Source organism: Equus caballus, chromosome 1 (assembly GCF_041296265.1).
Source record: "Equus caballus isolate H_3958 breed thoroughbred chromosome 1, TB-T2T, whole genome shotgun sequence".
In the NCBI taxonomy this organism is placed as follows: domain Eukaryota; kingdom Metazoa; phylum Chordata; class Mammalia; order Perissodactyla; family Equidae; genus Equus; species Equus caballus.
Genome location: NC_091684.1, coordinates 73,140,377 through 73,160,305, shown reverse-complemented (window position 1 = coordinate 73,160,305; position 19,929 = coordinate 73,140,377).

Below are 19,929 nucleotides of genomic sequence, written 5' to 3'. Positions count from 1 at the left end.
CAGCATCTTGCTTCCAGCACTTTGGGAAGCTAGGAAACAACTCGCTCTGCACAGTGCTCTTACAGCCTACGGGGAACATCTCTACCAAAGGCATGTGAAACGCAGTTTCTTTGCAGGCCTGATCTGGCTGAAGTAGGACTTCTGCTCTGGGTGTGCTACATTGCCCTAGAGCTGAAAGGCACAACGTGCAGGCTCCGTTCCTAATGGTGAGTTGGGCCCAACAGCATCTTGCTTCCAGCTCTTTGGGAAGCTAAGAAGCAACTCTCTCTGCACAGTGCTGTTAAAGCCTACCGGGAACATTTCTTCCAAAGGCCTGTGAAATGCAGTTTCTTTGCAGGCCTGATCTGGCTGAAGTAGGACTTCTGCTCTGGGTGTGCTACATTGCCCTAGAGCTGAAAGGCACAACGTGCAGGCTTCTTTCCAAAGGGCGAGTTGGGCCCCACAGCAGCTTGCTTCCAGCTCTTTGGGAAGCTAAGAAACAACTCGCTCTGCACAGTGCTCTTACAGCCTACCGGGAACATCTCTTCCAAATGCCTGTGAAACGCAGTTTCTTTGCAGGCCTGATCTGGCTGAAGTAGGACTTCTGCTCTGGGTGTGCTACATTGCCCTAGAGCTGAAAGGCACAAGGTGCAGGCTTCTTTCCAGAGGGCGAGTTGGGCCCCACAGCATCTTGCTTCCAGCTCTTTGGGAAGCTAAGAAACAACTCGCTCTGCACAGTGCTCTTACTGCCTACCGGGAACATCTCTTCCAAAGGCCTGTGAAACGCAGTTTCTTTGCAGGCCTGATCTGGCTGAAGTAGGACTTCTGCTCTGGGTGTGCTACATTGCCCTAGAGCTGAAAGGCACAACGTGCAGGCTTCTTTCCAAAGGGCGAGTTGGGCCCCACAGCATCTTGCTTCCAGCTCTTTGGGAAGCTAAGAAACAACTCGCTCTGCACAGTGCTCTTACAGCCTACCGGGAACATCTCTTCCAAAGGCCTGTGAAACGCAGTTTCTTTGCAGGCCTGATCTGGCTGAAGTAGGACTTCTGCTCTGGGTGTGCTACTTTGCCCTAGAGCTGAAAGGCACAACGTGCAGGCTTCTTTCCAAAGGGCGAGTTGGGCCCCACAGCATCTTGCTTCCAGCTCTTTGGGAAGCTAAGAAACATCTCGCTCTGCACAGTGCTCTTACTGCCTACCGGGAACATCTCTTCTAAAGGCCTGTGAAACGCAGTTTCTTTGCAGGCCTGATCTGGCTGAAGTAGGACTTCTGCTCTGGGTGTGCTACTTTGCACGAGAGCTGAAAGGCACAACGTGCAGGCTTCTTTCCAAAGGGCGAGTTGGGCCCCACAGCATCTTGCTTCTAGCTCTTTGGGAAGCTAAGAAACAACTCGCTCTGCACAGTGCTCTTACAACCTAGTGGGAACATCTCTTCCAAAGGCCTGTGAAACGCAGTTTCTTTGCAGGCCTGATCTGGCTGAAGTAGGACTTCTGCTCTGGGGTGCTACTTTGCCCTAGAGCTGAAAGGCACAACGTGCAGGCTTCTTTCCAAAGGGCGAGTTGGCCGCACAGCATCTTGCTTCCAGCTCTTTGGCAAGCTAAGAAACAACTCGCTCTGCACAGTGCTCTTACAGCCTACCGGGAACATCTCTTCCAAAGGCCTGTGAAACCAAGTTTCTTTGCAGGCCTGATCTGGCTGAAGTAGGACTTCTGCTCTGGGTGTGCTACTTTGCCCTAGAGCTGAAAGGCACAACATGCAGGCTTCTTTCCAAAGGGCGAGTTAGGCCCCACAGCATCTTGCTTCCAGCTCTTTTGGAAGCTAAGAAACAACTCGCTCTGCACAGTGCTCTTACAGCCTACCGGGAACATGTCTTCCAAAGGCCTGTGAAACGCAGTTTCTTTGCAGGCCTGATCTGGCTGAAGTAGGACTTCTGCTCTGGGTGTGCTACTTTGCCCTAGAGCTGAAAAGCACAACGTGCAGGCTTCTTTCCAAAGGGCGAGTTGGGCCCCACAGCAGCTTGCTTCCAGCTCTTTGGGAAGCTAAGAAACAACTCGCTCTGCACAGTGCTCTTACAGCCTAGTGGGAACATCTCTTCCAAAGGCCTGTGAAACGCAGTTTCTTTGCAGGCCTGATCTGGCTGAAGTGGCACTTCTGCTCTGGGTGTGCTACATTGCCCTAGAGCTGAAAGGCACAACGTGCAGGCTTCTTTCCAAAGGGCGAGTTGGGCCCCACAGCATCATGCTTCCAGCTCTTTGGGAAGCTAAGAAACAACTCGCTCTGCACAGTGCTCCTACAGCCTACAGGGAACATCTATTCCAAAGGCCTGTGAAACGCAGTTTCTTTGCAGGCCTGATCTGGCTGAAGTAGGACTTCTGCTCTGGGTGTGCTACTTTGCCCTAGAGCTGAAAGGCACAACGTGCAGGCTTCTTTCCAAAGGGCGAGTTGGGCCCCACAGCATCTTGCTTCCAGCTCTTTGGGAAGCTAAGAAACAACTCGCTCTGCACAGTGCTCTTACAGCCTACCGGGAACATGTCTTCCAAAGGCCTGTGAAACGCAGTTTCTTTGCAGGCCTGATCTGGCTGAAGTAGGACTTCTGCTCTGGGTGTGCTACTTTGCCCTAGAGCTGAAAAGCACAACGTGCAGGCTTCTTTCCAAAGGGCGAGTTGGGCCCCACAGCAGCTTGCTTCCAGCTCTTTGGGAAGCTAAGAAACAACTCGCTCTGCACAGTGCTCTTACAGCCTAGTGGGAACATCTCTTCCAAAGGCCTGTGAAACGCAGTTTCTTTGCAGGCCTGATCTGGCTGAAGTGGCACTTCTGCTCTGGGTGTGCTACATTGCCCTAGAGCTGAAAGGCACAACGTGCAGGCTTCTTTCCAAAGGGCGAGTTGGGCCCCACAGCATCATGCTTCCAGCTCTTTGGGAAGCTAAGAAACAACTCGCTCTGCACAGTGCTCCTACAGCCTACAGGGAACATCTATTCCAAAGGCCTGTGAAACGCAGTTTCTTTGCAGGCCTGATCTGGCTGAAGTAGGACTTCTGCTCTGGGTGTGCTACTTTGCCCTAGAGCTGAAAGGCACAACGTGCAGGCTTCTTTCCAAAGGGCGAGTTGGGCCCCACAGCATCTTGCTTCCAGCTCTTTGGGAAGCTAAGAAACAACTCGCTCTGCACAGTGCTCTTACAGCCTAGTGGGAACATCTCTTCCAAAGGCCTGTGAAACGCAGTTTCTTTGCAGGCCTGATCTGGCTGAAGTAGGACTTCTGCTCTGGGTGTGCTACTTTGCCCTAGAGCTGAAAGGCACAACGTTCAGGCTTCTTTCCAAAGGGCGAGTTGGGCCCCACAGCATCTTGCTTCTAGCTCTTTGGGAAGCTAAGAAACAACTCGCTCTGCACAGTGCTCTTACAGCCTAGTGGGAACATCTCTTCCAAAGGCCTGGGAAACGCAGTTTCTTTGCAGGCCTGATCTGGCTGTATTAGGACTTCTGCTCTGGGTGTGCTACTTTGCCCTAGAGCTGAAAGGCACAACGTGCAGGCTTCTTTCCAAAGGGCGAGTTGGGCCCCACAGCATCTTGCTTCCAGCTCTTTGGGAAGCTAAGAAACAACTCGCTCTGCACAGTGCTCTTACAGCCTAGTGGGAACATCTCTTCCAAAGGCCTGTGAAACGCAGTTTCTTTGCAGGCCTGATCTGGCTGAAGTAGGACTTCTGCTCTGGGTGTGCTACTTTGCCCTAGAGCTGAAAGGCACAACGTGCAGGCTTCTTTCCAAAGGGCGAGTTGGGTCCCACAGCATCTTGCTTCCAGCTCTTTGGGAAGCTAAGAAACAACTCGCTCTGCACAGTGCTCTTACAGCCTACCGGGAACATCTCTTCCAAAGGCCTGTGAAACGCAGTTTCTTTGCAGGCCTGATCTGGCTGAAGTAGGACTTCTGCTCTGGGTGTGCTACTTTGCCCTAGAGCTGAAAGGCACAACGTGCAGGCTTCTTTCCAAAGGGCGAGTTGGGCCCCACAGCATCTTGCTTCTAGCTCTTTGGGAAGATAAGAAACAACTCGCTCTGCACAGTGCTCTTACAGCCTAATGGAAACATCTCATCCAAAGGCCTGTGAAACGCAGTTTCTTTGCAGGCCTGATCTGGCTGAAGTAGGACTTCTGCTCTGGGTGTGCTACTTTGCCCTAGAGCTGAAAGGCACAACGTGCAGGCTTCTTTCCAAACGGCGAGTTGGGCCCCACAGCATCTTGCTTCCAGCTCTTTGGGAAGCTAAGAAACAACTCGCTCTGCACAGTGCTCTTAAAGCCTACCGGGAACATCTCTTCCAAAGGCCTGTGAAACGCAGTTTCTTTGCAGGCCTGATCTGGCTGAAGTAGGACTTCTGCTCTGGGTGTGCTACTTTGCCCTAGAGCTGAAAGGCACAACGTGCAGGCTTCTTTCCAAAGGGCGAGTTGGGCCCCACAGCATCTTGCTTCCAGCTCTTTGGGAAGCTAAGAAACAACTCGCTGTGCACAGTGCTCTTACAGCCTACCGGGAACATCTCTTCCAAAGGCCTGTGAAACGCAGTTTCTTTGCAGGCCTGATCTGGCTGAAGTAGGACTTCTGCTCTGGGTGTGCTACTTTGCCCTAGAGCTGAAAGGCACAACGTGCAGGCTTCTTTGCAAAAGGGCGAGTTGGGTCCCACAGCATCTTGCTTCCAGCTCTTTGGGAAGCTAAGAAACAACTCGCTCTGCACAGTGCTCTTACAGCCTAGTGGTAACATCTCTTCCAAAGGCCTGTGAAACGCAGTTTCTTTGCAGGCCTTACCTGGCTTAAGTAGGACTTCTGCTCTGTGGTGCTACTTTGCCCTAGAGCTGAAAGGCACAAGGTGCAGGCTTCTTTCCAAAGGGCGAGTTGGCCGCACAGCATCTTGCTTCCAGCCTTTTGGCAAGCTAAGAAACAACTCGCTCTGCACAGTGCTCTTACAGCCTACCGGGAACATCTCTTCCAAAGGCCTGTGAAACGAAGTTTCTTTGCAGGCCTGATCTGGCTGAAGTAGGACTTCTGCTCTGGGTGTGCTACTTTGCCCTAGAGCTGAAAGGCACAACGTGCAGGCTTCTTTCCAAAGGGCGAGTTGGGCCCCACAGCATCTTGCTTCCAGCTCTTTGGGAAGCTAAGAAACAACTCGCTCTGCACAGTGCTCTTACAGCCTACCGGGAACATCTCTTCCAAAGGCCTGTGAAACGCAGTTTCTTTGCAGGCCTGATCTGGCTGAAGTAGGACTTCTGCTCTGGGGTGCTACTTTGCCCTAGAGCTGAAAGGCACAACGTGCAGGCTTCTTTCCAAAGGGCGAGTTGGCCGCACAGCATCTTGCTTCCAGCTCTTTGGCAAGCTAAGAAACAACTCGCTCTGCACAGTGCTCTTACAGCCTACCGGGAACATCTCTTCCAAAGGCCTGTGAAACGAAGTTTCTTTGCAGGCCTGATCTGGCTGAAGTAGGACTTCTGCTCTGGGTGTGCTACTTTGCCCTAGAGCTGAAAGGCACAACATGCAGGCTTCTTTCCAAAGGGCGAGTTAGGCCCCACTGCCTCTTGCTTCCAGCTCTTTGGGAAGCTAAGAAACAACTCGCTCTGCACAGTGCTCTTACAGCCTACCGGGAACATCTCTTCCAGAGGCCTGTGAAACGCAGTTTCTTTGCAGGCCTGATCTGGCTGAAGTAGGACTTCTGCTCTGGGTGTGCTACTTTGCCCTAGAGCTGAAAGGCACAACGTGCAGGCTTCTTTCCAAAGGGCGAGTTGGGCCCCACAGCAGCTTGCTTCCAGCTCTTTGGGAAGCTAAGAAACAACTCGCTCTGCACAGTGCTCTTACAGCCTAGTGGGAACATCTCTTCCAAAGGCCTGTGAAACGCAGTTTCTTTGCAGGCCTGATCTGGCTGAAGTAGGACTTCTGCTCTGGGTGTGCTACTTTGCCCTAGAGCTGAAAGGCACAACGTGCAGGCTTCTTTCCAAAGGGCGAGTTGGGCCCCACAGCATCTTGCTTCTAGCTCTTTGGGAAGCTAAGAAACAACTCGCTCTGCACAGTGCTCTTACAGCCTAGTGGGAACATCTCTTCCAAAGGCCTGGGAAACGCAGTTTCTTTGCAGGCCTGATCTGGCTGTATTAGGACTTCTGCTCTGGGTGTGCTACTTTGCCCTAGAGCTGAAAGGCACAACGTGCAGGCTTCTTTCCAAAGGGCGAGTTGGGCCCCACAGCATCTTGCTTCCAGCTCTTTGGGAAGCTAAGAAACAACTCGCTCTGCACAGTGCTCTTACAGCCTAGTGGGAACATCTCTTCCAAAGGCCTGTGAAACGCAGTTTCTTTGCAGGCCTGATCTGGCTGAAGTAGGACTTCTGCTCTGGGTGTGCTACTTTGCCCTAGAGCTGAAAGGCACAACGTGCAGGCTTCTTTCCAAAGGGCGAGTTGGGCCCCACAGCATCTTGCTTCCAGCTCTTTGGGAAGCTAAGAAACAACTCGCTCTGCACAGTGCTCTTACAGCCTACCGGGAACATCTCTTCCAAAGGCCTGTGAAACGCAGTTTCTTTGCAGGCCTGATCTGGCTGAAGTAGGACTTCTGCTCTGGGTGTGCTACTTTGCCCTAGAGCTGAAAGGCACAACATGCAGGCTTCTTTCCAAAGGGCGAGTTGGGCCCCACAGCATCTTGCTTCTAGCTCTTTGGGAAGATAAGAAACAACTCGCTCTGCACAGTGTTCTTACAGCCTAGTGGGAACATCTCATCCAAAGGCCTGTGAAACGCAGTTTCTTTGCAGGCCTGATCTGGCTGAAGTAGGACTTCTGCTCTGGGTGTGCTACTTTGCCCTAGAGCTGAAAGGCACAACGTGCAGGCTTCTTTCCAAACGGCGAGTTGGGCCCCACAGCATCTTGCTTCCAGCTCTTTGGGAAGCTAAGAAACAACTCGCTCTGCACAGTGCTCTTAAAGCCTACCGGGAACATCTCTTCCAAAGGCCTGTGAAACGCAGTTTCTTTGCAGGCCTGATCTGGCTGAAATAGGACTTCTGCTCTGGGTGTGCTACTTTGCCCTAGAGCTGAAAGGCACAACGTGCAGGCTTCTTTCCAAAGGGCGAGTTGGGCCCCACAGCATCTTGCTTCCAGCTCTTTGGGAAGCTAAGAAACAACTCGCTGTGCACAGTGCTCTTACAGCCTACCGGGAACATCTCTTCCAAAGGCCTGTGAAACGCAGTTTCTTTGCAGGCCTGATCTGGCTGAAGTAGGACTTCTGCTCTGGGTGTGCTACTTTGCCCTAGAGCTGAAAGGCACAACGTGCAGGCTTCTTTGCAAAAGGGCGAGTTGGGTCCCACAGCATCTTGCTTCCAGCTCTTTGGGAAGCTAAGAAACAACTCGCTCTGCACAGTGCTCTTACAGCCTAGTGGTAACATCTCTTCCAAAGGCCTGTGAAACGCAGTTTCTTTGCAGGCCTTACCTGGCTTAAGTAGGACTTCTGCTCTGTGGTGCTACTTTGCCCTAGAGCTGAAAGGCACAACGTGCAGGCTTCTTTCCAAAGGGCGAGTTGGCCGCACAGCATCTTGCTTCCAGCCTTTTGGCAAGCTAAGAAACAACTCGCTCTGCACAGTGCTCTTACAGCCTACCGGGAACCTCTCTTCCAAAGGCCTGTGAAACGAAGTTTCTTTGCAGGCCTGATCTGGCTGAAGTAGGAATTCTGCTCTGGGTGTGCTACTTTGCCCTAGAGCTGAAAGGCACAACGTGCAGGCTTCTTTCCAAAGGGCGAGTTAGGCCCCACAGCATCTTGCTTCCAGCTCTTTGGGAAGCTAAGAAACAACTCGCTCTGCACAGTGCTCTTACAGCCTACCGGGAACATGTCTTCCAAAGGCCTGTGAAACGCAGTTTCTTTGCAGGCCTGATCTGGCTGAAGTAGGACTTCTGCTCTGGGTGTGCTACTTTGCCCTAGAGCTGAAAGGCACAACGTGCAGGCTTCTTTCCAAAGGGCGAGTTGGGCCCCACAGCATCTTGCTTCCAGCTCTTTGGGAAGCTAAGAAACAACTCGCTCTGCACAGTGCTCTTACAGCCTAGTGGGAACATCTCTTCCAAAGGCCTGTGAAACGCAGTTTCTTTGCAGGCCTGATCTGGCTGAAGTGGGACTTCTGCTCTGGGTGTGCTACTTTGCCCTAGAGCTGAAAGGCACAACGTGCAGGCTTCTTTCCAAAGGGCGAGTTAGGCCCCACAGCATCTTGCTTCCATCTCTTTGGGAAGCTAAGAAACAACTCGCTCTGCACAGTGCTCTTACAGCCTACCGGGAACACCTCTTCCAAAGGCCTGTGAAAAGCAGTTTCTTTGCAGGCCTGATCTGGCTGAAGTAGGACTTCTGCTCTGGGTGTGCTACTTTGCCCTAGAGCTGAAAGGCACAACGTGCAGGCTTCTTTCCAAAGGGCGAGTTGGGCCCCACAGCATCTTGCTTCCAGCTCTTTGGGAAGCTAAGAAACAACTCGCTCTGCACAGTGCTCTTACAGCCTACCGGGAACATCTCTTCCAAAGGCCTGTGAAACGCAGTTTCTTTGCAGGCCTGATCTGGATGAAGTAGGACTTCTGCTCTGGGTGTGCTACTTTGCCCTAGATCTGAAAGGCACAACGTGCAGGCTTCTTTCCAAAGGGCGAGTTGGGCCCCACAGCATCTTGCTTCCAGCTCTTTGGGAAGCTAAGAAACAACTCGCTCTGCACAGTGCTCTTACAGCCTACCGGGAACATCTCTTCCAAAGGCCTGTGAAACGCCGTTTCTTTGAAGGCCTGATCTGGCTGAAGTAGGACTTCTGCTCTGGGTGTGCTACTTTGCCCTCGAGCTGAAAGGCACAACGTGCAGGCAACTTTCCAAAGGGCGATTTGGTCCCCACAGCATCTTGCTTTCAGCTCTTTGGGAAGCTAAGAAACAACTCGCTCTGCACAGTGCTCTTACAGCCTACAGGGAACATCTCTTCCAAAGGCCTGTGAAACGCAGTTTCTTTGCAGGCCTGATCTGGCTGAAGTAGGACTTCTGCTCTGGGTGTGCTACATTGCCCTAGAGCTGAAAGGCACAACGTGCAGGCTTCTTTCCAAAGGGCGAGTTGGGCCCCACAGCATCTTGCTTCCAGCACTTTGGGAAGCTAGGAAACAACTCGCTCTGCACAGTGCTCTTACAGCCTACGGGGAACATCTCTTCCAAAGGCATGTGAAACGCAGTTTCTTTGCAGGCCTGATCTGGCTGAAGTAGGACTTCTGCTCTGGGTGTCCTACTTTGCCCTAGAGCTGAAAGGCACAACGTGCAGGCTTCTTTCCTAAGGGTGAGTTGGGCCCCACAGCCTCTTGCTTCCAGCTCTTTGGGAAGCTAAGAAACAACTCGCTCTGCACAGTGCTCTTACAGCCTACCGGGAACATCTCTTCCAAAGGCTTGTGAAACGCAGTTTCTTTGCACGCCTGATCTGGTTGAAGTAGGACTTCTGCTCTGGGTGTGCTACATTGCCCTAGAGCTCAAAGGCACAACGTGCAGGCTCCGTTCCTAATGGTGAGTTGGGCCCAACAGCATCTTGCTTCCAGCTCTTTGGGAAGCTAAGAAGCAACTCGCTCTGCACAGTGCTGTTACAGCCTACCGGGAACATTTCTTCCAAAGGCCTGTGAAACGCAGTTTCTTTGCAGGCCTGATCTGGCTGAAGTAGGACTTCTGCTCTGGGTGTGCTACATTGCCCTAGAGCTGAAAGGCACAACGTGCAGGCTTGTTTCCAAAGGGCGAGTTGGGCCCCACAGCATCTTGCTTCCAGCTCTTTGGGAAGCTAAGAAACAACTCGCTCTGTACAGTGCTCTTACAGCCTACCGGGAACATCTCTTCCAAATGCCTGTGAAACGCAGTTTCTTTGCAGGCCTGATCTGGCTGAAGTAGGACTTCTGCTCTGGGTGTGCTACATTGCCCTAGAGCTGAAAGGCACAAGGTGCAGGCTTCTTTCCAGAGGGCGAGTTGGGCCCCACAGCATCTTGCTTCCAGCTCTTTGGGAAGCTAAGAAACAACTCGCTCTGCACAGTGCTCTTACAGCCTACCGGGAACATCTCTTCCAAAGGCCTGTGAAACGCAGTTTCTTTGCAGGCCTGATCTGGCTGAAGTAGGACTTCTGCTCTGGGTGTGCTACTTTGCCCTAGAGCTGAAAGGCACAACGTGCAGGCTTCTTTCCAAAGGGCGAGTTGGGCCCCACAGCATCTTGCTTCCAGCTCTTTGGGAAGCTAAGAAACATCTCGCTCTGCACAGTGCTCTTACAGCCTACCGGGAACATCTCTTCTAAAGGCCTGTGAAACGCAGTTTCTTTGCAGGCCTGATCTGGCTGAAGTAGGACTTCTGCTCTGGGTGTGCTACTTTGCACGAGAGCTGAAAGGCACAACGTGCAGGCTTCTTTCCAAAGGGCGAGTTGGGCCCCACAGCATCTTGCTTCTAGCTCTTTGGAAAGCTAAGAAACAACTCGCTCTGCACAGTGCTCTTACAACCTAGTGGGAACAACTCTTCCAAAGGCCTGTGAAACGCAGGTTCTTTGCAGGCCTGATCTGGCTGAAGTAGGACTTCTGCTCTGGGTGTGCTACTTTGCCCTAGATCTGAAAGGCACAACGTGCAGGCTTCTTTCCAAAGGGCGAGATGGGCCCCACAGCATCTTGCTTCCAGCTCTTTGGGAAGCTGAGAAACAACTCGCTGTGCACAGTGCTCTTACAGCCTACCGGGAACATCTCTTCCAAAGGCCTGTGAAACGCAGTTTCTTTGCAGGCCTGATCTGGCTGAAGTAGGACTTCTGCTCTGGGTGTGCTACTTTGCCCTAGAGCTGAAAGGCACAACGTGCAGGCTTCTTTGCAAAAGGGCGAGTTGGGTCCCACAGCATCTTGCTTCCAGCTCTTTGGGAAGCTAAGAAACAACTCGCTCTGCACAGTGCTCTTACAGCCTAGTGGGAACATCTCTTCCAAAGGCCTGTGAAACGCAGTTTCTTTGCAGGCCTTACCTGGCTGAAGTAGGACTTCTGCTCTGGGGTGCTACTTTGCCCTAGAGCTGAAAGGCACAACGTGCAGGCTTCTTTCCAAAGGGCGAGTTGGCCGCACAGCATCTTGCTTCCAGCCTTTTGGCAAGCTAAGAAACAACTCGCTCTGCACAGTGCTCTTACAGCCTACCGGGAACATCTCTTCCAAAGGCCTGTGAAACGAAGTTTCTTTGCAGGCCTGATCTGGCTGAAGTAGGACTTCTGCTCTGGGTGTGCTACTTTGCCCTAGAGCTGAAAGGCACAACATGCAGGCTTCTTTCCAAAGGGCGAGTTAGGCCCCACAGCATCTTGCTTCCAGCTCTTTGGGAAGCTAAGAAACAACTCGCTCTGCACAGTGCTCTTACAGCCTACCGGGAACATCTCTTCCAAAGGCCTGTGAAACGCAGTTTCTTTGCAGGCCTGATCTGGCTGAAGTAGGACTTCTGCTCTGGGTGTGCTACTTTGCCCTAGAGCTGAAAGGCACAACGTGCAGGCTTCTTTCCAAAGGGCGAGTTGGGCCCCACAGCATCTTGCTTCCAGCTCTTTGGGAAGCTAAGAAACAACTCGCTGTGCACAGTGCTCTTACAGCCTACCGGGAACATCTCTTCCAAAGGCCTGTGAAACGCAGTTTCTTTGCAGGCCTGATCTGGCTGAAGTAGGACTTCTGCTCTGGTGTGCTACTTTGCCCTAGAGCTGAAAGGCACAACGTGCAGGCTTCTTTCCAAAGGGCGAGTTTGGCCCCACAGCGTCTTGCTTCCAGCTCTTTGGGAAGCTAAGAATCAACTCGATCTGCACAGTGCTCTTACAGCCTAGTTGGAACATCTCTTCCAAAGGACTGTGAAACGCAGTTTCTTTGCAGGCCTGATCTGGCTGAAGTAGGACTTCTGCTCTGGGTGTGCTACTTTGCCCTAGAGCTGAAAGGCAAAACGTGCAGGCTTCTTTCCAAAGGGCGAGATTGGCCCCACAGCATCTTGCTTCCAGCCCTTTGGGAAGCTAAGAAACAACTCGCTCTGCACAGTGCTCTTACAGCCTAGTGGGAACATCTCTTCCAAAGGCCTGTGAAACGCAGTTTCTTTGCAGGCCTGATCTGGCTGAAGTAGGACTTCTGCTCTGGGTGTGCTACTTTGCCCTAGAGCTGAAAGGCACAACGTGCAGGCTTCTTTCCAAAGGGCGAGTTGGGCCCCAAAGCATCTTGCTTCCAGCTCTTTGGGAAGCTAAGAAACAACTCGCTCTGCACAGTGCTCTTACAGCCTAGTGGGAACATCTCTTCCAAAGGCCTGTGAAACGCAGTTTCTTTGCAGGCCTGATCTGGCTGAAGTAGGACTTCTGCTCTGGGTGTGCTACTTTGCCCTAGAGCTGAAAGGCACAACGTGCAGGCTTCTTTCCAAAGGGCGAGTTGGGCCCCACAGCATCTTGCTTCCAGCTCTTTGGGAAGCTAAGAAACAACTCGCTCTGCACAGTGCTCTTACAGCCTAGTGGGAACATGTCTTCCAAAGGCCTGTGAAACGCAGTTTCTTTGCAGGCCTGATCTGGCTGAAGTAGGACTTCTGCTCTGGGTGTGCTACTTTGCCCTAGAGCTGAAAGGCACAACGTGCAGGCTTCTTTCCAAAGGGCGAGTTGGGCCCCACAGCATCTTGCTTCCAGCTCTTTGGGAAGCTAAGAAACAACTCGCTCTGCACAGTGCTCTTACAGCCTACCGGGACATCTCTTCCAAAGGCCAGTGAAACTCAGTTTCTTTGCAGGCCTGAGCTGGCTGAAGTAGGACTTCTGCTCTGGGTGTGCTACTTTGCCCTAGAGCTGAAAGGCACAACGTGCAGGCTTCTTTCCAAAGGGCGAGTTGGGCCCCACAGCATCTTGCTTCCAGCTCTTTGGGAAGCTAAGAAACAACTCGCTCTGCACAGTGCTCTTACAGCCTAGTGGGAACATCTGTTCCAAAGGCCTGTGAAACGCAGTTTCTTTGCAGGCCTGATCTGGCTGAAGTAGGACTTCTGCTCTGGGTGTGCTACTTTGCCCTAGAGCTGAAAGGCACAACGTGCAGGCTTCTTTCCAAAGGGAGAGTTGGGCCGCACAGCATCTTGCATCCAGCTCTTGGGGAAGCTAAGAAACAACTCGCTCTGCACAGTGCTCTTACAGCCTACCGGGAACATCTCTTCCAAAGGCCTGGGAAACGCAGTTTCTTTGCAGGCCTGATCTGGCTGAAGTAGGACTTCTGCTCTGGGTGTGCTACTTTGCCCTAGAACTGAAAGGCACAACGTGCAGGCTTCTTTCCAAAGGGCGAGTTGGGCCCCACAACATCTTGCTTCCAGCTCTTTGGGAAGCTAAGAAACAACTCGCTCTGCACAGTGCTCCTACAGCCTAGTGGGAACATCTCTTCCAAAGGCCTGTGAAACGCAGTTTCTTTGCAGGCCTGATCTGGCTGAAGTAGGACTTCTGCTCTGGGTGTGCTACTTTGCCCTAGAGCTGAAAGGCACAACGTGCAGGCTTCTTTCCAAAGGGCGAGTTGGGCCCCACAGCATCTTGCTTCCATCTCTTTGGGAAGCTAAGAAACAACTCGCTCTGCACAGTGCTCTTACAGCCTACCGGGAACATCTCTTCCAAAGGCCTGTGAAACGCAGTTTGTTTGCAGGCCTGATCTGGCTGAAGTAGGACTTCTGCTCTGGGTGTGCTACTTTGCCCTAGAGCTGAAAGGCACAACGTGCAGGCTTCTTTCCAAAGGGCGAGTTGGGCCCCACAGCATCTTGCTTCCAGCTCTTTGGGAAGCTAAGAAACAACTCGCTCTGCACAGTGCTCTTACAGCCTACCGGGAACATCTCTTCCAAAGGCCTGTGAAACGCAGTTTCTTTGCAGGCCTGATCTGGCTGAAGTAGGACTTCTGCTCTGGGTGTGCTACTTTGCCCTAGAGCTGAAAGGCACAACGTGCAGGCAACTTTCCAAAGTGCGAGTTGGTCCCCACAGCATCTTGCTTTCAGCTCTTTGGGAAGCTAAGAAACAACTCGCTCTGCACAGTGCTCTTACAGCCTACAGGGAACATCTCTGCCATGGCCTGTGAAACGCAGTTTCTTTGCACTCCTGATCTGGTTGAAGTAGGACTTCTGCTCTGGGTGTGCTACTTTGCCCTAGAGCTGAAAGGCACAACGTGCAGGCTTCTTTCCAAAGGGCGAGTTGGGCCCCACAGCATCTTGCTTCCAGCTCTTTGGGAAGCTAAGAAACAACTCACTCTGCACAGTGCCCTTACAGCCTACCGGGAACATCTCTTCCAAAGGCCTGTGAAATGCAGTTTCTTTGCAGGCCTGATCTGGCTGAAGTAGGACTTCTGCTCTGGGTGTGCTACAATGTGCTAGAGCTGAAAGGCACAACGTGCAGGCTTCTTTCCAAAGGGCGAGTTGGGCCCCACAGCATCTTGCTTCCAGCTCTTTGGGAAGCTAAGAAACAACTCGCTCTGCACAGTGCTCTTACAGCCTACCGGGAACATCTCTTCCAAAGGCCTGTGAAAAGCAGTTTCTTTGCAGGCCTGAGCTGGCTGAAGTAGGACTTCTGCTCTGGGTGTGCTACTTTGCCCTAGAGCTGAAAGGCACAACATGCAGGCTTCTTTCCAAAGGGCGAGTTAGGCCCCACAGCATCTTGCTTCCAGCTCTTTTGGAAGCTAAGAAACAACTCGCTCTGCACAGTGCTCTTACAGCCTACCGGGAACATGTCTTCCAAAGGCCTGTGAAACGCAGTTTCTTTGCAGGCCTGATCTGGCTGAAGTAGGACTTCTGCTCTGGGTGTGCTACTTTGCCCTAGAGCTGAAAAGCACAACGTGCAGGCTTCTTTCCAAAGGGCGAGTTGGGCCCCACAGCAGCTTGCTTCCAGCTCTTTGGGAAGCTAAGAAACAACTCGCTCTGCACAGTGCTCTTACAGCCTAGTGGGAACATCTCTTCCAAAGGCCTGTGAAACGCAGTTTCTTTGCAGGCCTGATCTGGCTGAAGTGGCACTTCTGCTCTGGGTGTGCTACATTGCCCTAGAGCTGAAAGGCACAACGTGCAGGCTTCTTTCCAAAGGGCGAGTTGGGCCCCACAGCATCATGCTTCCAGCTCTTTGGGAAGCTAAGAAACAACTCGCTCTGCACAGTGCTCCTACAGCCTACAGGGAACATCTATTCCAAAGGCCTGTGAAACGCAGTTTCTTTGCAGGCCTGATCTGGCTGAAGTAGGACTTCTGCTCTGGGTGTGCTACTTTGCCCTAGAGCTGAAAGGCACAACGTGCAGGCTTCTTTCCAAAGGGCGAGTTGGGCCCCACAGCATCTTGCTTCCAGCTCTTTGGGAAGCTAAGAAACAACTCGCTCTGCACAGTGCTCTTACAGCCTACCGGGAACATGTCTTCCAAAGGCCTGTGAAACGCAGTTTCTTTGCAGGCCTGATCTGGCTGAAGTAGGACTTCTGCTCTGGGTGTGCTACTTTGCCCTAGAGCTGAAAAGCACAACGTGCAGGCTTCTTTCCAAAGGGCGAGTTGGGCCCCACAGCAGCTTGCTTCCAGCTCTTTGGGAAGCTAAGAAACAACTCGCTCTGCACAGTGCTCTTACAGCCTAGTGGGAACATCTCTTCCAAAGGCCTGTGAAACGCAGTTTCTTTGCAGGCCTGATCTGGCTGAAGTGGCACTTCTGCTCTGGGTGTGCTACATTGCCCTAGAGCTGAAAGGCACAACGTGCAGGCTTCTTTCCAAAGGGCGAGTTGGGCCCCACAGCATCATGCTTCCAGCTCTTTGGGAAGCTAAGAAACAACTCGCTCTGCACAGTGCTCCTACAGCCTACAGGGAACATCTATTCCAAAGGCCTGTGAAACGCAGTTTCTTTGCAGGCCTGATCTGGCTGAAGTAGGACTTCTGCTCTGGGTGTGCTACTTTGCCCTAGAGCTGAAAGGCACAACGTGCAGGCTTCTTTCCAAAGGGCGAGTTGGGCCCCACAGCATCTTGCTTCCAGCTCTTTGGGAAGCTAAGAAACAACTCGCTCTGCACAGTGCTCTTACAGCCTAGTGGGAACATCTCTTCCAAAGGCCTGTGAAACGCAGTTTCTTTGCAGGCCTGATCTGGCTGAAGTAGGACTTCTGCTCTGGGTGTGCTACTTTGCCCTAGAGCTGAAAGGCACAACGTGCAGGCTTCTTTCCAAAGGGCGAGTTGGGTCCCACAGCATCTTGCTTCCAGCTCTTTGGGAAGCTAAGAAACAACTCGCTCTGCACAGTGCTCTTACAGCCTACCGGGAACATCTCTTCCAAAGGCCTGTGAAACGCAGTTTCTTTGCAGGCCTGATCTGGCTGAAGTAGGACTTCTGCTCTGGGTGTGCTACTTTGCCCTAGAGCTGAAAGGCACAACGTGCAGGCTTCTTTCCAAAGGGCGAGTTGGGCCCCACAGCATCTTGCTTCTAGCTCTTTGGGAAGATAAGAAACAACTCGCTCTGCACAGTGCTCTTACAGCCTAATGGAAACATCTCATCCAAAGGCCTGTGAAACGCAGTTTCTTTGCAGGCCTGATCTGGCTGAAGTAGGACTTCTGCTCTGGGTGTGCTACTTTGCCCTAGAGCTGAAAGGCACAACGTGCAGGCTTCTTTCCAAACGGCGAGTTGGGCCCCACAGCATCTTGCTTCCAGCTCTTTGGGAAGCTAAGAAACAACTCGCTCTGCACAGTGCTCTTAAAGCCTACCGGGAACATCTCTTCCAAAGGCCTGTGAAACGCAGTTTCTTTGCAGGCCTGATCTGGCTGAAGTAGGACTTCTGCTCTGGGTGTGCTACTTTGCCCTAGAGCTGAAAGGCACAACGTGCAGGCTTCTTTCCAAAGGGCGAGTTGGGCCCCACAGCATCCTGCTTCCAGCTCTTTGGGAAGCTAAGAAACAACTCGCTGTGCACAGTGCTCTTACAGCCTACCGGGAACATCTCTTCCAAAGGCCTGTGAAACGCAGTTTCTTTGCAGGCCTGATCTGGCTGAAGTAGGACTTCTGCTCTGGGTGTGCTACTTTGCCCTAGAGCTGAAAGGCACAACGTGCAGGCTTCTTTGCAAAAGGGCGAGTTGGGTCCCACAGCATCTTGCTTCCAGCTCTTTGGGAAGCTAAGAAACAACTCGCTCTGCACAGTGCTCTTACAGCCTAGTGGTAACATCTCTTCCAAAGGCCTGTGAAACGCAGTTTCTTTGCAGGCCTTACCTGGCTTAAGTAGGACTTCTGCTCTGTGGTGCTACTTTGCCCTAGAGCTGAAAGGCACAACGTGCAGGCTTCTTTCCAAAGGGCGAGTTGGCCGCACAGCATCTTGCTTCCAGCCTTTTGGCAAGCTAAGAAACAACTCGCTCTGCACAGTGCTCTTACAGCCTACCGGGAACATCTCTTCCAAAGGCCTGTGAAACGAAGTTTCTTTGCAGGCCTGATCTGGCTGAAGTAGGACTTCTGCTCTGGGTGTGCTACTTTGCCCTAGAGCTGAAAGGCACAACGTGCAGGCTTCTTTCCAAAGGGCGAGTTGGGCCCCACAGCATCTTGCTTCCAGCTCTTTGGGAAGCTAAGAAACAACTCGCTCTGCACAGTGCTCTTACAGCCTACCGGGAACATCTCTTCCAAAGGCCTGTGAAACGCAGTTTCTTTGCAGGCCTGATCTGGCTGAAGTAGGACTTCTGCTCTGGGGTGCTACTTTGCCCTAGAGCTGAAAGGCACAACGTGCAGGCTTCTTTCCAAAGGGCGAGTTGGCCGCACAGCATCTTGCTTCCAGCTCTTTGGCAAGCTAAGAAACAACTCGCTCTGCACAGTGCTCTTACAGCCTACCGGGAACATCTCTTCCAAAGGCCTGTGAAACGAAGTTTCTTTGCAGGCCTGATCTGGCTGAAGTAGGACTTCTGCTCTGGGTGTGCTACTTTGCCCTAGAGCTGAAAGGCACAACATGCAGGCTTCTTTCCAAAGGGCGAGTTAGGCCCCACTGCCTCTTGCTTCCAGCTCTTTGGGAAGCTAAGAAACAACTCGCTCTGCACAGTGCTCTTACAGCCTACCGGGAACATCTCTTCCAGAGGCCTGTGAAACGCAGTTTCTTTGCAGGCCTGATCTGGCTGAAGTAGGACTTCTGCTCTGGGTGTGCTACTTTGCCCTAGAGCTGAAAGGCACAACGTGCAGGCTTCTTTCCAAAGGGCGAGTTGGGCCCCACAGCAGCTTGCTTCCAGCTCTTTGGGAAGCTAAGAAACAACTCGCTCTGCACAGTGCTCTTACAGCCTAGTGGGAACATCTCTTCCAAAGGCCTGTGAAACGCAGTTTCTTTGCAGGCCTGATCTGGCTGAAGTAGGACTTCTGCTCTGGGTGTGCTACTTTGCCCTAGAGCTGAAAGGCACAACGTGCAGGCTTCTTTCCAAAGGGCGAGTTGGGCCCCACAGCATCTTGCTTCTAGCTCTTTGGGAAGCTAAGAAACAACTCGCTCTGCACAGTGCTCTTACAGCCTAGTGGGAACATCTCTTCCAAAGGCCTGGGAAACGCAGTTTCTTTGCAGGCCTGATCTGGCTGTATTAGGACTTCTGCTCTGGGTGTGCTACTTTGCCCTAGAGCTGAAAGGCACAACGTGCAGGCTTCTTTCCAAAGGGCGAGTTGGGCCCCACAGCATCTTGCTTCCAGCTCTTTGGGAAGCTAAGAAACAACTCGCTCTGCACAGTGCTCTTACAGCCTAGTGGGAACATCTCTTCCAAAGGCCTGTGAAACGCAGTTTCTTTGCAGGCCTGATCTGGCTGAAGTAGGACTTCTGCTCTGGGTGTGCTACTTTGCCCTAGAGCTGAAAGGCACAACGTGCAGGCTTCTTTCCAAAGGGCGAGTTGGGCCCCACAGCATCTTGCTTCCAGCTCTTTGGGAAGCTAAGAAACAACTCGCTCTGCACAGTGCTCTTACAGCCTACCGGGAACATCTCTTCCAAAGGCCTGTGAAACGCAGTTTCTTTGCAGGCCTGATCTGGCTGAAGTAGGACTTCTGCTCTGGGTGTGCTACTTTGCCCTAGAGCTGAAAGGCACAACATGCAGGCTTCTTTCCAAAGGGCGAGTTGGGCCCCACAGCATCTTGCTTCTAGCTCTTTGGGAACATAAGAAACAACTCGCTCTGCACAGTGTTCTTACAGCCTAGTGGGAACATCTCATCCAAAGGCCTGTGAAACGCAGTTTCTTTGCAGGCCTGATCTGGCTGAAGTAGGACTTCTGCTCTGGGTGTGCTACTTTGCCCTAGAGCTGAAAGGCACAACGTGCAGGCTTCTTTCCAAACGGCGAGTTGGGCCCCACAGCATCTTGCTTCCAGCTCTTTGGGAAGCTAAGAAACAACTCGCTCTGCACAGTGCTCTTAAAGCCTACCGGGAACATCTCTTCCAAAGGCCTGTGAAACGCAGTTTCTTTGCAGGCCTGATCTGGCTGAAATAGGACTTCTGCTCTGGGTGTGCTACTTTGCCCTAGAGCTGAAAGGCACAACGTGCAGGCTTCTTTCCAAAGGGCGAGTTGGGCCCCACAGCATCTTGCTTCCAGCTCTTTGGGAAGCTAAGAAACAACTCGCTGTGCACAGTGCTCTTACAGCCTACCGGGAACATCTCTTCCAAAGGCCTGTGAAACGCAGTTTCTTTGCAGGCCTGATCTGGCTGAAGTAGGACTTCTGCTCTGGGTGTGCTACTTTGCCCTAGAGCTGAAAGGCACAACGTGCAGGCTTCTTTGCAAAAGGGCGAGTTGCGTCCCACAGCATCTTGCTTCCAGCTCTTTGGGAAGCTAAGAAACAACTCGCTCTGCACAGTGCTCTTACAGCCTAGTGGTAACATCTCTTCCAAAGGCCTGTGAAACGCAGTTTCTTTGCAGGCCTTACCTGGCTTAAGTAGGACTTCTGCTCTGTGGTGCTACTTTGCCCTAGAGCTGAAAGGCACAACGTGCAGGCTTCTTTCCAAAGGGCGAGTTGGCCGCACAGCATCTTGCTTCCAGCCTTTTGGCAAGCTAAGAAACAACTCGCTCTGCACA